At 44.0% G+C, this 16,836-nt stretch overlaps 1 protein-coding gene across 1 annotated transcript in view; it reads right to left on the bottom strand.

Moving 5' to 3' along the window:
- The window catches only part of PCCA (propionyl-CoA carboxylase subunit alpha), a 476,636-nt gene that overhangs the window by 178,208 nt on the left and 281,592 nt on the right, over positions 1-16,836 (bottom strand). The gene's annotated exons all lie outside the window — the stretch shown is intronic.

Here is a 16,836-nt window from a genome sequence, read left to right as displayed (position 1 = left end):
TTAGTTTACTCTGAATTGGTGCAAGTGGTCATCATAGCTGTCTTAATTGACAGAGCTGCCTTGTTGTAGGTTAACGGTATTAATATATATTTCTAGGCAATTCCTCATACATGGATTTCCGAGCACGTGACAAAAATTGGTTGTCACAATTGGGAACAGTATTTGGGGATACAACGGCACAGGACACGGAGAAACGTGATAGCAAGGAACTTAAGCTTAAGATCAGAGAGGCCCTGAAAAAACGGACCAAGCTGTGGTGGAACAAGGCCGCATTAGAAAACTACCTAAACAGGAATATTATACCACGAGGCCTTAGGGTCCAAATCTTTCCCACATTGGAGGGGGAGGACCCCATCCTTACCACTAAATGGGAGGAAACTCTCACCAAGTGTTCCCAAACCCTCATTGAGCTCCTTATTGGGGCGGACCGTAGATCTTTGGAGGCTGTGGAGAAGGACATTGACGGCCATAAAGACGGTATCCAGTTACTTCTGACCAAAGAGGAACTGGAATCATTTGATAAAGATTTGGAGGAAGACCTTGCCAAGTGGGAACGTGAGATTCAGTCCATCAAAACCAAAAAATTCCAGAGAGATCTGGGGGATTACCAGCAGAATAAAGTATTTAAGTGGCAACGTACCAACCCCAGACCCGAATCCCGCTCAAGGTCCCAATCCTTGGCATCCTCAACATCTGAAGAAGAATGTGGCGTGCCTTTTTTAGAAGGACGCTCGGCCGTGGCACACGGTCCGGATTCCGAAAGGGGAGGATACAATCTACGCACCCCAGTACACAAACGGAAACACTGGAGAGGGAATGGCCGAGGGAAGAGAGCACAGAATTGAAGGTAATTAACCTTTCTACCATCAGTCTTACCTTGCCACAACAACAAGTTTTGCAGAAGGGGTTATCATTCTCTCCTGTAGGCAGATTTGACTATTTTGAGGTAGTTAAAGATTTAGAATTATTTGCTCGGAAGCTTCTATTTAAGAAACATTTCAGTCGCGGCCACGATGCGTCTGCCTCGATGTCACCGGCTGAGAGACAGGCGATTCGTGACCTGGAATCACTCTTAGAGGACCAGATGGCCATTGTGCCCAGTAGATCCCCCGTACATCTGCACAGGCGCTCACGTACATTTCCCCCCAAAACACTGTGCCCCGCGGTGGATGTCTTTGTAAAACTAGTAAAACAAGATCTAAATATAGACCATGTACATATTGGTAAGGACAATCTGACTCGGTTGCAGAGACAGGCACTTCGGGAGCTACAAGATTTGAGGGATGTGGTGATTAAACCCGCCGACAAAGGGGGAAATGTCGTGATATGGCCTGTGCAGATGTACGAAAGAGAGGCCTTCAGGCAACTGAACAACAAGGAATGCTACCGTAGAATTGAGAGCGACCCCACGACACTTTATAAGAACGAGTTGGATGATATCCTTGCAGAAGCTTGTGATCAATGTATTATTACGACCAAAATGATGGAGGGTTTGAGGATTGACTTCCCGGTCAAACCCACTCTATATCTGCTCCCGAAGGTGCACAAGAGTCGTACTCACCCTCCGGGGCGTCCGATTATTTCGGGCATCGGCAGCTTGTGCACCAATGTGGGAAAGTTCATTGATTTCTTTCTCCAGAAAAGCGTAGAAACTCTTCCTTCTTTTGTCAAAGATACCACTGATATGCTGAGACGACTCAATGGGATTCATGTCGATCCAGACGTGGTCCTCGTCACATGCGATATCGAATCGTTATACACGTCTATATACCACGACCAGGGAGTGCGGGCATCCAGATCCTTTTTGACCATGTCAGATTATGACAATGGTATGATTGAGTTTATTTTGACACTATTAGAGTTTATGCTCACGCACAACTATTTCTTATTTAAGGACCGCCTCTTCCTACAGCTCCAGGGGACAGCTATGGGGGCATCATGCGCCCCCTCTTATGCCAACCTGTTCCTGGGGCTGTGGGAGAGAGAAATTGTCCAGGACACTCCGGGATACGATGCCGCACTCCTATGGTCTAGGTATATAGACGATGTATTCTTCCTCTGGCAAGATACCATTCCGGCCTTAGAGGAATTCTTGGCCCGTCTCAATCAGAATACACGGAATATCCGACTTACTTGGAAATACAGCCTTAGTAATGTCGAATTTCTGGACATAATGATCATCAAGGGATCTGACGGTTATTTATCCACCGATCTTTTCAGAAAGTCTACTGCCGTCAATGCCCTTCTCCACGCCTCCTCTGCTCACCATCCCAACACGATCCGGGCAATACCTACAGGGCAGTTTTTAAGAACTCGTAGGATCTGCTCCAACGATAAACAGTTCGAACAACAAGCCGGCGTGCTGACACAACGATTCCTCGAAAGAGGGTATCAGTACAATACCATACAGCGGGGTTACGAACGAGCTAAAAAAACATCCAGAGACTCCCTGTTGGTGAGTAAAGTTCAGAAAAGGGATAATCGGGACACATGTGTGAGATTTATCACCCCTTTCAACACGAAATGGAGGTTTATTCAGAACATTCTGAAGAGACATTGGTCGGTCCTTCATACAGATGGTGACCTGGCAGTATGTCTTCCTACACATCCCCAGATCACGTGGAGGCGATCGCGTAATTTGCGCGATATCCTCACTAAGAGTCACTATGTTCCCTCACCTAGGGGGGGTATCTTTGGCAGTAAGGGTCCTAAGTGGGGATCTTTTTCTTGTGGATCGTGTGCCGCCTGTAGGTTCATGATTCGTTCTACCGCCTTCAGTGACTCCTCAGGCCGAAAAGATTTTAAGATTGTACACTACATAAATTGCAACAGTGTGGCTGTAATATATCTCATCACATGCCCATGTAATCTCTCTTATGTCGGCATGACTAAGAGAGCTTTGAAGACACGAGTTTTGGAACACGTCTGTAGGATTCGAGCAGCGGTGGGCACTCCAGAGAAGGACTGGGAGTCACTGCAGGCGGTTCCACGACATTTCCGCAGGTGTCACGGATCCGATCCAGGGGGGTTGACGGTAAGGGGTATTGACAGAATCCATCTTGGGTCCAGAGGCGGTAACATTAAAGTGGCTCTACTCTGCAGAGAGACCAGGTGGATTGTCAACCTCGATACCGTCACCCCATACGGCCTCAATGAATCCAACAGCTTTTCTTCCTTTCTATGATATATGCGCGAATTTTATTACAGGGTATATAATATTATTTTTTAGGTTTTATTCTATTATACTGTATTTCGTATAATACTATAATTTTTTCTCTTTCTTTCTTTTTTGAGATCATTATTCATATCTGTGTGTTATTGATGACGATGGATGGAGTTACCCACCAGGACGTTATAACCTCCACAGGAGAGGATGCTCGTGAGATCTCCAAGCAACATATCGACAGGACACTTACCATCCTCAATGGCGGGGCACCAATTGGGCTCCGCCAATATTATCTTTGTTGTGATGTCGTCCTCCGTAACTTCTTGTGGGGTCGCGGGGGCCCGTATTGGCCCTATTTATGGCTTCTTCAGCGCCTGTGGTGTCGGTCTGCCTACCCCGGTTCCTTCACCACCATTGCTCACATTGCTCCTGGTGCTGTCCCCTGCCTTGGCGGTGGGGGGTGCCTCGGTTGACCCTGCCGGCAGCCTTTGCTGCCGGTGGTGCCACCCGGGTCACCCCTTTCCTGGTTTATGATCGTTTGTGCCCCCTTTGCGGTGTTCCTGCTGGGTGGTTGGTTGGGGGCGCCTTGGGTGACCCCCCTGGCTGCTTGATGTTGCCCGGGGTGTCTCCCCACGCGCCCCCATCGCCTCTGCAGCGGGCCCACAGGATAAGGTCTTTCTATACAAGATTAATTTTCTGAGGAACATCAGTGGATGCTTGTCCTTATTCGCATTACCGCCTTACTGCACCCATCGTTGAGACCAACATACCCTTTATGCTTTTGTCTCCTGTTACTCGAGAGATTACATTGCTATGTACATCCGATGGGTGCACTATGGGTTTATGGGCAATGTTGATTCATACGATTGGATTAGATCCACTTTGGATCATGTATACTAATGATTTTATAAATACGACTGAGAGCATTATTTTATGCAAGTGATGTTTTTATTGACATAATCTTCTTCCTTTTTTTTTTTTTTTTTTTTTTTTTTTTCTTTTCTTTCTGATGCACAACATTATTATTTAAATGTATGAGCACGGCACTGATTATAATGTGGTTCTACTGCTATGAACCTTCAGCACATCACATGTTTATTATTATTGTTATTATGTATCAACTATAGGGTCTCATTATAGCAGTCACTATTGTGACTCTACCTGTACGGACCCCTTATATGTCACCTTTTTACCATTCCTGCTATATGACGTGTTACTACAGTGCACATCAGGCAGCCACGTCACTCATGGTTTTACTTATGATTATGTCATGGTTATTGCGTATTATTCTAATGTCACGTATTATTCTAATGTCACAGGCTTACTGATGTCTTCCTTTTACATGACAATGCCTGTGGATGTGGGGCCTGGTGAGGTCACGACAGTGTGCACCTGTAGTATTACGGCGGGTGTGTTATTATACCCCGTTCTCCTGTCTCTGGCTGAGACATGGACTGCGGCTCACCTGCGTTCCACGGGGGTCGCAGGGTGCGCATGCGCTGGGTGACGCCATCTCGATGCGCTCCGGCTCGTCTGCTTTTGTCGCCGCGCATGCGCGGTGCGCAGACGTGGACGCGCTGAAAGATGGCGCTGCCTATCATGGAGCCTCCCGCGCCCGGTTGTGTGGTCCACAGATGTCCCGAATCAAGGTAATTTCCATCCATTGCCCCACCCTCATTATGTCCCATATATACCCTGTCCATACAATGCAAAGTACCTCCTGACGAAGCCGTGAGGTGAAACGCGCGTCGAGGTCCCGCGCCCAGGGTCTGTCACTTCAACTGCCGCCATGTCCTCAGGTACGGTCCGCATTAGCATGTGCTAGATTTATGTGGGGTCCTCTGTATGTGTTCTCACCAGGTCCCATACGTTCAGACGTCCACTTATTGTATCCTTTGTTACTTGCTTATTATAATATTGGACTGACAGTGATGCCCACATCATTAGGGTATACTAGCTGAGACTCCAGGGTTCCAACAGTATCTGTGGTGCCGCGTGTACCATACCCTTATTGGGGTTACCATCATACCAGATACTTTTGTTGGGGTCCCCAGAGCCTCGGCTTTTATCCCATCTTTTTGACCGTACCTTACTGCACATCAAATTGTGCAGGTCCATGGTGTTCTTTTTGAATGTGCTTACCCTGTGCTTTCTCCGTGTACTGTATCACAACATCCCGTTGTTCTCCATCTTTTATATTTTATAAATAAATGATATTTTTTGATACAATATTCCACTTGTTTGGTTTTTAGTTTACTCTGAATTGGTGCAAGTGGTCATCATAGCTGTCTTAATTGACAGAGCTGCCTTGTTGTAGGTTAACTCGCCCTGAAGAGGGCATTGGGTCCGGCTATGGCCATAGGCTCCCAACGCCAACACTGTATGTCCCCCATCTTTCTTACAGTAGTTTGCCTCCGTGGTTCTGAGGGCAAAGTTGTAGGGACCTCTGGTCCAGAATCTGGGATGGCTCCCCTCCTGGGTGCGGTATTTGGTCATACTGCTCTCGACGTGGGTTCCCAATGCTTGGCGGGTCCCAGCAAGTCCTCCACCACGGTGTACCGCTCTACTAGTTCCACCAACTGATTCGCCGTCGCAGGGTCCCCATGGCTTATCCAGCGCTGCAGGTCATGCGGCAGCGATCGCAGGTACCGGTCCATGGCCACCCGTTCCACAATTGGCGGGCCCGTCAATTTCTCAGACTGCAGCCACTTTTTTACTAGTTGCACCAGGTCATGCATTTGGGATCTTGGTGGACGGCCAGCTTGGTAACCCCAGTGGTGCACTCCTTGGGCCCAAACAGCCGTAGTTACCCCCAGTCGAGTCAGGATCTCCGCTTTTAGCTGCTCATAGTTTTTAATGAGTTCGACTGGCAGGTCGAAATAGGCCTGTTGAGGGTCACCCATAAGAAAGGGCGCGATGATGCTGGCCCATTGGTCTTCTTCACATTCAAAATCTCTCTCCTCTATTTTTGAATTGCCTCTACCTCCAGCTAGCCATTACTGTAACTGAATGTGACTCACAACAAACAAAAAGTTGGGGTCCTCAGCTATACCCCATGTGGTCAGCAGCCGCAGGAAGGACATGTTTTAAGTGCGATCAACTGCAAATAAATCAGGTACAGTCATTAAAACTTTCAAAAGTGCAAGGTCTATCTCAGAGACCTATTTTTATTGGAAAATTTGATGCTCTGGTTCCTAACTGAATTAAGACAGCGCCGTTTGGTCATACTCCAATTCCTGCTGGATCCACTTTCTGCTTTAGCTAAAAAAAAACTAAAAAATAAATGCATGTGAACCCAAAATTAAACAAAATTCAAATTAAGGTGAATTCCACCTCTAAAAATTGTGGGAACCAATACTGGCTACATGATGTATCATCACAGATTTCAAAATACACTAGTGGTTGACAAGAGGAGAATTACACAGACTGTAACAAACTAGTAACTGAATCGTACAGTACACGCAGGAATTGTGGTAGTTATTATTTTTTTTTACTTGCTTTATTGAAAAGTAACAAGTTAAGGCATCAGCAGATATACAATAGTACAAGATTGTCAATATACTATACAAGAGCAACGAGAACAATAAAGTTATTTCACAGTCAATTATACATATGTAATTCGGCTGAATTCTTCTGTATTCGGCGCAGGCCCAGTGACTGTCGGACCACTCCCTGCGCCGGCATCTTCGGCCTACCGCAGGCCAGGTAGTTTGCCAAAGAGGCACGAGTGCCGATTTAGACCAATTGATGTGTAATCCAGAGAATTGTCCAAACTTCTCTAGAAGTTCAATAGCCCTTGGCAATGTGGTTTCCACTACGCTCATGAATAATATAAGGTCGTCCGCATATAAACCAACTCTGTCCTCCCTCTCCCCCACCGCCACTCCCTGAAATACAAGATCCTGACGTACTCTAAGGGCTATATGTTCTATGGCAATAGCAAACAATAGGGGGGAGAGAGGACATCCCTGCCTCGTTCCCCGCTCCAGTGGAAAAGAGGATGAGGCATTACCATTTATCAGTATATGGGCGCTGGATTTCTTATATATTATTTGGATCCATTTAAGGAACACTGTTCCAAAGCCGAAACTTTTCTGAATCCCCAACAAGTACGGCCCAACAAGTATGTCATAGCCCATTGTCTACTGTTTTGTACTCCTATTTGTGCTATGATCTGTGCTCTGCGAATATTATTGGATGTCGAATGACCGGGAATAAATCCGGTCTGATCCTCATGAATAACTTTGGGTATTATTTTATTTAATCTGTTGGCCAATATTTTTGTGAGCATTTTGTAGTCTAGATTTAATAAGGATATGGGCCTATACGATGCACAATCCAGTGGGTCTTTGTCAGGTTTCAATAGCACTACTATAGAAGCATCATATAGAGAAATTGGGAGATCCCCTATTTGTTGAGCCGCATTGTACATCTCGTATAGTTGTGGTCCCAAGATATCTATATATTTAGAATAAACTTCCAGGGGTATCCCATCTTCCCTTTTGTTAAGCCTGTAATAGCTTTTGAATCTCTTCTAACGTTATGTCCTTATCAAGTGGGTCTCTAAAACAAGTAGTAAGCTGGGGGTGTGTTACTTCCTCAAGATAATTATCTAGCTCGACTTGGTAAAACTCATGAAAACCTGCCATTATGCCTTCTGTACTTTCTTGTATGCTACTATCAAAGGTCCGTACACGGAGAACCGGTGGGGCAGCCATATTTTTATTAACAATATGGGCCAAGAGCTTCTCAGCTTTATCTCCCATCTCAAAAGCTTGCTGTTTAAAGAAAAACAATTAATGGCTGCTTTTTTCCTTAAGATGCCTTCTCTTTCCGCTGTGTATCTTTTTTGATTTATGAGATTGAGGATTTGAGACAGCCTCTAAGATATGCTTTTAAGGCAGGCATGTCCAAACTGCGGCCCTCCAGCTGTTGCAAAACTACAACTCCCAGCATGCCTGGATAGCTCACAGCTATTAGGGCATGCTGGGAGTTGTAGTTTTGTAACAGCTGGAGGGCCGCAGTTTGGACATGCCTGTTTTAAGGTGTCCCACAAAAGTAGAAGGTTTGATTCTACATCGTGTAGCTCTAGAAACACCCTAAGTTGGTCTGGTACTCTGTCATTTTTTGTCATGAGAGTGAGCCAGAACGGGTGTATTCTCATTTTAGGTTGGAAGTATGTAGTGTTTGGTACAGTAAATTTGGCTATCACTGGTGCATGGTCTTAAGCACCTTGAGGGCCATAAAAGAGGTCTGTTAGGTCCATATAAATGTTGGGGGTGCCTATCATATAATCTATTCGTTATAACGCTCCTCTTGCGGTGGTGAAGCATGAATACTCTACAAGATCTGGATGTTTTCCCCTCCAGAGGTCCATCCATCCAATTTCCTCTATCCAAGCGGATAAGGCAGTGCTTGTGTTATGTGAAACGGATATGGAACCAGCAAAAAATCTAATTGCTTATTCACTAACATATTAAGATCTCCCATACATAGCAGTCTGGCATGCGGATACTGAACTGCAAAACCTGCCGCGGTCTGAAGGACTGAGATATTAGCTGGAGGGGGACAATATATGTTCAAGAGTACATATGGGACACAGTTTATATGGGCAAAAACAAAAATATATTTTCCCTCTGGGTCCACCTCCACATTATGGGGCTCCGATCGAATTGTACGGTGCACCAACAATGAAACCCCCCTGGAATGTGAGTTACCAAAGGCATTCCCCATCCACTGTACCCAAGGCTTTTTGATTCTACCGGCTGTGTCTGTTGTCAGATGGGTTTCTTGTAGGCCAAGGACATATATGTGAGAATATTGCAATTCTTTTCCCTGGTTTACCCATCCCTCTCACATTCCAGGACATAACACTCAGGGTAGCCATAGTGCTCTCAGATTATAATTTCCAGGATGTACATACATCATTAGGGCTATGTGAATGCGACCTGCTCTCAGATTTTTCAGAGAGTGTACCCCAGTGTTCACGTACAATCTATTATTACATCTTGCCTTAACAAAACAATATAACATAGAACAGAACAAAGATATCCAAATCCATATGACATTGTGATGGATACAACAACAGTAATAGGAGATAACTCTCCCTGTGGCTATGTGATCAGGGACCTGCATAGTTCAGGTTGTTCAAAATCTATGCAGGTGTCTGACCGGCTCCTTGTATGTCATACATTAAGCTGACAAGTTATTAGTAGCTGCTGTCAAAGGCATTAGGACTCATTTTGAACCGGTCGTGTATAATGTCTCGAGAAGAATCTGCGTCGGCGGATGACCTGAAACTGTAATAAGAAACTAACGGTAAAGGTCTTCTGTTGGTAAAGACCTCTTCTTCAAATCAAATGAAGGTAAGGAAGAAAGGGCAATTAAGTCCAGTGACTTCAGGTCGGCGGTGCCCTGCGTAGTTTCCTGGATAACCAGTCATCCGCTTTTTTTGGGTCAGTGAAGTGCGATTTCCGATCCTCCATCACACGTAGGCAAACCGGATACGCCATCGCATATGGTAAGTTCAGGACAAAAATCCTGAGTATTTGGCTCTGTATTATGAACGCTACTATGAGAAATTATATATAGTAGAATATATGGCACATATCCAAGTGGCCGTATAAGCCTTCACACATTTAGGGGGAAGTTTTATCAAGAGTAGCAAAATCGAAAACAGGCTTAGTTGCCCACAGCAACCAATCAGATTCCAGCTTTCATTTTACAGAGCTCCTTGAGAAAATGAAAGGATCAATCTGATTGGTAGCTAGGGGCAACTAAGCCAGTTTTCCTTTGCACCAGACTTGATAATCTCCCCATTAGTCCTTATGGAGATCTGACAGTAATGCTGTTGCAGTCATAGGCCACTGCCAATTTGGTTTTAGTATACGGTATATAATAAAGCAATTTAATTAATTTAATCATTTTCAGAATCATTACTTTTAGGAAATTGAGAGATTGCGGTGATCATCAATTTCACTGTTTATAGGGTGACACTGATCACAGCACAGAAAAGGTTCCATGCTCCAACAATTCACGTGTGAGTTTTTTTTTTTATATTCTTAGACCCAAGCAATGCCCTTTGCTTTCTCCAAATAAAGTTTGAGATGTTCTTTATATCTGCTGAAGAACAAATATCAAAACCACTCTGCCTGACTTTGCTTAATGCAGCTGCTTTGCAAAATGCTATAGAACCCATACTTAAAAAAAAAAAAAAAGTATGAAAATACATTGCCATAATAAGCATGTGGGGGGAAAAACTGATTGCCACAAAAAAAAATTACAATATGCCGTTTCCCTGGAGATAAGTTAAAAAGAAATAAGAAAAAAAAGATTGTGACTTGAATAGATGTATGATATGAAATTAAAATGTTTCAAGTTGAACAATCCAAAATGGATGAGGAAAGGTTAGAGTAAGAGAGAGAGAAATCAATTCTCCAATGGCAATCATGAATGGAAAAGAAGTATGAATAGGATTTGCCAGTGGGGTGCAACAGCTGCCAAATATCCTGCAGCCAACGAATTACAATAATACTGATGAAGTGTGCAAGAGCATTTGGAATCATTGCAGGGAACACAGGGAAAAAAAACTCTAGCAATAATGAGCCTATTCTATTCTAGATCCCATCCAGCTTCTGTTGCTGGTTCAAAGAACAGAGAATGCTGGAAACTCTTTGACATCAACATTTAAATGTAAAAAAAAAAAAAAAAAAAAAATCAACTATCTCAAAGTGCTAAAAAAAAAAAAAAAAAAAAGCTAAAATGCATTGTCTCGAATATGCAAAGTAACTAAATAGGACATAAGTTTATGTTCCTATTAAGCCGATTTTAAAATGCATAGGATATCATAGTTTTAGTAATGACAATAATTTAATAGGAAATTAGAAGGAAAAAAAAAATTGGAAAGAACACCACAGGTCGGATCATACAGCAGGACGTCTGCCAATGAAACAGCTTCCGCATAAATCGCATTCTGCAAGCACCACTTGGAAGCCTTCAGGTGTGATCTGGTGATTTACTTTCTCTCAGTAAATACAGGGGGGTAAATAGGTCAACTATTAATCTTCAGGCGCATTTTATAGCAGTGCAACTTGTTCTCTATTGTTTGGATGCTAAAAAGTCTGTACAGTTTATTGTCCGGCAACAGTACATCACAAAAATCCCTTTTAAAAAGAACCTGTTACCACAAAATGCAGTGCAATCCATAGGCAGGATGCTATGGAGCAGGAGGAGCTGAGTTTTGGTGGAAATGAATCAGCAAAGTGTGTAACGCATACATTAATATCGCTGCTCTTTCTGAGCTCAGTGACCGGCATCCTTCCCTGTAAAAGTGTGTACACAAAGATAGCTATCAGTCACCAATAGGACTGGCCACTTGGGGAAATGAGCTCAGAAAGTGCAGAGATCTTGGTGTATAAATTATATGCCGAATCTCTTTCTACAAAACATAAGTATATATCAATTTGCTTAGACTAACTTTACACTAGCGCCAAAATCTTCTGGTATGCTGTTCCGGCAGAGTAACAGCCTGCCGGAATTCATTGTATCTGCCATAGCTGGATACTACCCTTCCCCCACCGCAACCTATTGACTCAAAATGGGACCCGGCGGGGATACAGCCTGCTTCCGGCATTAGTACCTGGATTCGGCTGGTCAAAAACTACTGCAAGGTTATCTGCCAGAACAGCCTACCAGAAGATTTTAGCGCTAGTGTGAAACTAGCCTTACACAGTTTGCAGAGAGGGGAGGGTTAATTACAAAAACTGTGTTTTTGTGTATAGAGAGAGAAGAGAGTTCACACACGCCTCGGGGTCATTATCTGTCAGCACAGTAGAGAACAGCTGTAGAATTAGTATGGTAACGAAGCTCTACTTATCACAAGCCTCAGTGGTCACAGTGGCATAAACGCTACATTACAGCAGTGATGTACCATTCAAGCCTTCGTGACCACTGAGGTCTGTGATTGGCCACAGTGGTTATATGGTTATATGACCCAGCTGCATCCTAGCCTTATGGGGACTGGAAACGCCTGGGAATGGAACAGCGGCAAGACCATACACAGGCGAGTCTTCTTTTTTACGTTCAGGGGCAAAGTCCACAGCATAGGAGTTGTCTGCTTCAAGGCTGGACAACCCATTTAATGTGTATGGACAGCATTAATCCTGTGGCCAGTCTGAAGGTATCTCAGGTATAGTATCCAATACAGTCCCTAAGGTAATTTCTCTACCATAACAGATTATCCTGCTACAGAGCCTGACATTAAAATTGAAAATGAATAAGTTGGGACTAAAGGCCCTATTATACCACATGATTTTTGGCTAATTATTGGGAACAAGCATTCATATTAACACTCGTTCCCGATAATTGGCCATATAATTGAGCAGCCGATGCATGGTTGATGGCCATCTTTAATTGGGAAGAAAGATGTCCAATTATTGGCAGCACATCCCCCTGAGTAATCAGGGATGTGCTACTGATAATGAATTCAACAGAATGAAGGACGAACAACTGTGGCCACAATCGTTCCTCCTACATTGTTCCCATCCATCAGTGGTTGCACTGTCAGATTGGGCACTTCAATACCACTTGTACAGTTCTCTTCTACACTACAAATAGATTGCAACTGACTGTTGGAGGCCTAAATAATAGGACACCCTATAATCACTTATTCTCTGGGACTATAGTAGCAGAGATTTCTACAGAGATTCACATAATATTAAACTTCAGAATTATTTAGTTGGGACTAAAGTCCTTTTACACTGCACGATATTGGGCTAATTAAAGGGAACAAATGTTCATAGGAACACTTGTTTCTGATAACTGGTTTGTATAATCAAGCAACTGATCAGCAAATGCTCGTTCATTGGCTAATGTTCATCTTTCCCTGTGTAATCAGGGATGTGCTGCTGATAATGAATTTAACAGAATGAGGGAGGAACGACTGCAGTCACAATCGTTCCTCCAACGTTCAGTTTCCATCGGCCTGTGTAATCAGGCTGCTGGAGGACTAAGCAATAGAACACCCTGTAATCACTTATATACTGGGACTACTGCAAAAGGGTTTGTCTAAATAAGAACCCACTTAAAGTCCGGAAAGTTGAGCTTTCATATAAGAAAACTAAAAGGGGTTTCTAGGGCTAGAAAAATGCAATCCCAAGCACAGCCCATGGAAAGACATGGCACACTTTTGGGGGAAAAAAATATCAGATACCTTTTGGCCATTTTAGACAGTCCTGATTTCTTAGGGGTCTTGTGACAAAAAGCTAATCATAAACTGTCCCCTTGCTGAGACACACATCAATCAGTTATTAATTTTTGGGAAACCTGGAAGTAAGTGTTTAATGTTCCTGAAATTGAAACAACCAAGGAAATTAAGCATTACACAGTGCCCATTCAAAATGAATGGGTTGTCAGGGTCAACCCCAGGACTTCACACAGCTATGTCAACAGAAAATGAAAAAGATATGTCTTGTTTGGGCAAAAAAGATAAATCTGCAGTGTCCAGAAGGGCAAATTAACCGCCTCCGGACCGCCTAACGCAGATGTGCGGTCCGGAGGCGGCAGCCCTGCGCAGAGTGACGCATATACACGTCATCTCGCGAGAGCCGAGATTTCCTGTGAACGCGCGCACACAGGCGCGCGCGTTCACAGGAACTGAAGGTAAGCGAGTGGATCTCCAGCCTGCCAGCTGTTTGGATAACAGCGTCTAATATACCTGCTACCTGGTCCTCTGGTAGTCCCTTTTGTTTGGATCGACCACCAGAGGACACAGGTAGCTGTGTAAAGTACCACAAAACACTACACTACACCCCCCCCCCCCTGTCACTTATTAACCCCTTATGAACCCCTGATCACCCCATATAGACTCCCTGATCACCCCCTGTAATTGATCACCCCTCTGTAATTGATCACCCCCCTGTCAGGCTTCGTTCAGACGTCCGTATGATTTTTACGGATCCACGGATACATGGATCGGATCCGCAAAACACATATGGACGTCTGAATGGAGCCTTACAGGGGGGTGATCAATGACAGGCGGGTGATCAGCCATATAGATTCCCTGATCACCCCCTGTCATTGATCACCCCCCTGTAAGGCTCCATTCAGATGTCCGTATGATTTTTACGGATCCACGGATACATGGATCGGATCCACAAAACACATACGGACATCTGAATGGAGCCTTACAGGGGGGTGATCAATGACAGGCGGGTGATCACCCATATAGATTCCCTGATCACCCCCCTGTCATTGATCACCCCCCTGTAAGGCTCCATTCAGATGTCCGTATGATTTTTACGGATCCACGGATACATGGATCGGATCCGCAAAACACATACGGACGTCTGAATGGAGCCTTACAGGGGGGTGATTAATGACAGGCGGGTGATCACCCATATAGATTCCCTGATCACCCCCTGTCATTGATCACCCCCCTGTAAGGCTCCATTCAGACGTCCGTATGATTTTTACAGATACACGGATACATGGATCGGATCCGCAAAACACATACGGACGTCTGAATGGAGCCTTACAGGGGGGTGATCAATGACAGGCGGGTGATCACCCATATAGATTTCCCTGAACACCCCCTGTCATTGAGCACCCCCCTGTCATTGATCACCCCCTGTAAGGCTCCATTCAGACATTTTTTTTGGCCCAAGTTAGCGGAAATTGTTTTTTTTTTTTGTTTTTGTTTTTTCTTACTAAGTCTAATATTCCACTAACTTGTGTCAATCCAGACTTCTTCTCACGCTTTAGGGCCCCTAAAATGCCAGGGCAGTATAAATACCCCACATGTGACCCCATTTCGGAAAGGAGACACCCCAAGGTATTCCGTGAGGGGCATATTGAGTCCATGAAAGATTGAAATTTGTGTCCCAAGTTAGCGGAAAGGGAGACTTTGTGAGAAAATAAAAAAAAATAAAAAATCAATTTCCGCTAACTTGTGCCCAAAAAAAAAATTCTATGAACTTGCCATGCCCCTCATTGAATACCTTGGGGTGTCTTATTTTCAAAATGGGGTCACATGTGGGGTATTTATACTGCCCTGGATTTTTAGGGGCCCGAAAGCGTGAGAAGAAGTCTGGGATCCAAATGTCTAAAAATGCCCTCCTAAAAGGAATTTGGGCCGCTTTGCGCATCTAGGCTGCAAAAAAGTGTCACACATGTGGTATCGCCATACTCAGGAGAAGTTGGGGAATGTGTTTTGGGGTGTCATTTTACATGCTGGGTGAGATAAATATCTTGGTCAAATGCCAACTTTGTATAAAAGAAATGGGAAAAGTTGTCTTTTGCCAAGATATTTATCTCACCCAGCATGGGTATATGTAAAATGACACCCCAAAACACATTCCCCAACTTCTCCTGAGTACGGCAATACCAGATGTGTGACACTTTTTTTCCGCCTAGATGGGCAAAGGGGCACACATTCCAAAGAGCACCTTTAGGATTTCACAGGTCATTTTTTACACATTTTGATTTCAAACTACTTCTCACACATCTGGGCCCCTAAATTGCCAGGGCAGTATAACTACGCCACAAGTGACCCCATTTTGGAAAGAAGACACCCCAAGGTATTCCGTGAGGGGCATGGCGAGTTCCTAGAATTTTTTATTTTCTGTCACAAGTTAGCGGAAAATGATGATTTTTTATTTATTTATTTATTTATTTATTACAAAGTCTCATATTCCACTAACTTTTGACAAAAAATAAAAAATTCTAGGAACTCTCCATGCCCCTCACGGAATACCTTGGGGTGTCTTCTTTCCAAAATGGGGTCACTTGTGGCGTAGTTATACTGCCCTGGCAATTTAGGGGCCCAAATGTGTGAGAAGTACTTTGCAATCAAAATGTGTAAAAAATGGCCTGCGAAATCCGAAAGGTGCACTTTGGAATATGTGCCCCTTTGCCCACCTTGGCTGCAAAAAAGTGTCACACGTGGTATCGCCGTACTCAGGAGAAGTTGGGCAATGTGTTTTGGGGTGTCATTTTACATATACCCATGCTGGGTGAGATAAATATCTTGGTCAAATGCCAACTTTGTATAAAAAAATTGGAAAAGTTGTCTTTTGCCAAGATATTTCTCTCACCCAGCATGGGTATATGTAAAATGACACCCCAAAACACATTCCCCAACTTCTCCTGAGTACGGCGATACCAGATGTGTCACACTTTTTTGCTGCCAAGGTGGGCAAAGGGACCCACATTCCAAAGTGCACCTTTCGGATTTCACCGGTCATTTTTTACAGATTTTGATTGCAAACTACTTCTCACACATCTGGGCCCCTAAATTGCCAGGGCAGTATAACTACGCCACAAGTGACCCCATTTTGGAAAGAAGACACCCCAAGGTATTCCGTGAGGGGCATGGCGAGTTCCTAGAATTTTTTATTTTTTGTCGCAAGTTAGTGGAATATGAGACTTTGTAAGAAAAAAAAAAATCATTTTCCGCTAACTTGTGACAAAAAATAAAAAGTTCTATGAACTCACTATGCCCATCAGCGAATACCTTAGGGTGTCTACTTTCCGAAATGGGGTCATTTGTGGGGGTTTCTACTATCTGGGCATTGTAGAACCTCAGGAAACATGACAGGTGCTCAGAAAGTCAGAGCTGCTTCAAAAAGCGGAAATTCACATTTTTGTACCATAGCTATAACTTTTACCCAAAC

This window comes from Bufo gargarizans, chromosome 3 (genome assembly GCF_014858855.1).
Source record: "Bufo gargarizans isolate SCDJY-AF-19 chromosome 3, ASM1485885v1, whole genome shotgun sequence".
NCBI lineage: Eukaryota > Metazoa > Chordata > Amphibia > Anura > Bufonidae > Bufo > Bufo gargarizans.
Note: the sequence above shows the minus strand (reverse complement) of the source record. Positions and strands in the feature narration are given on the sequence as shown.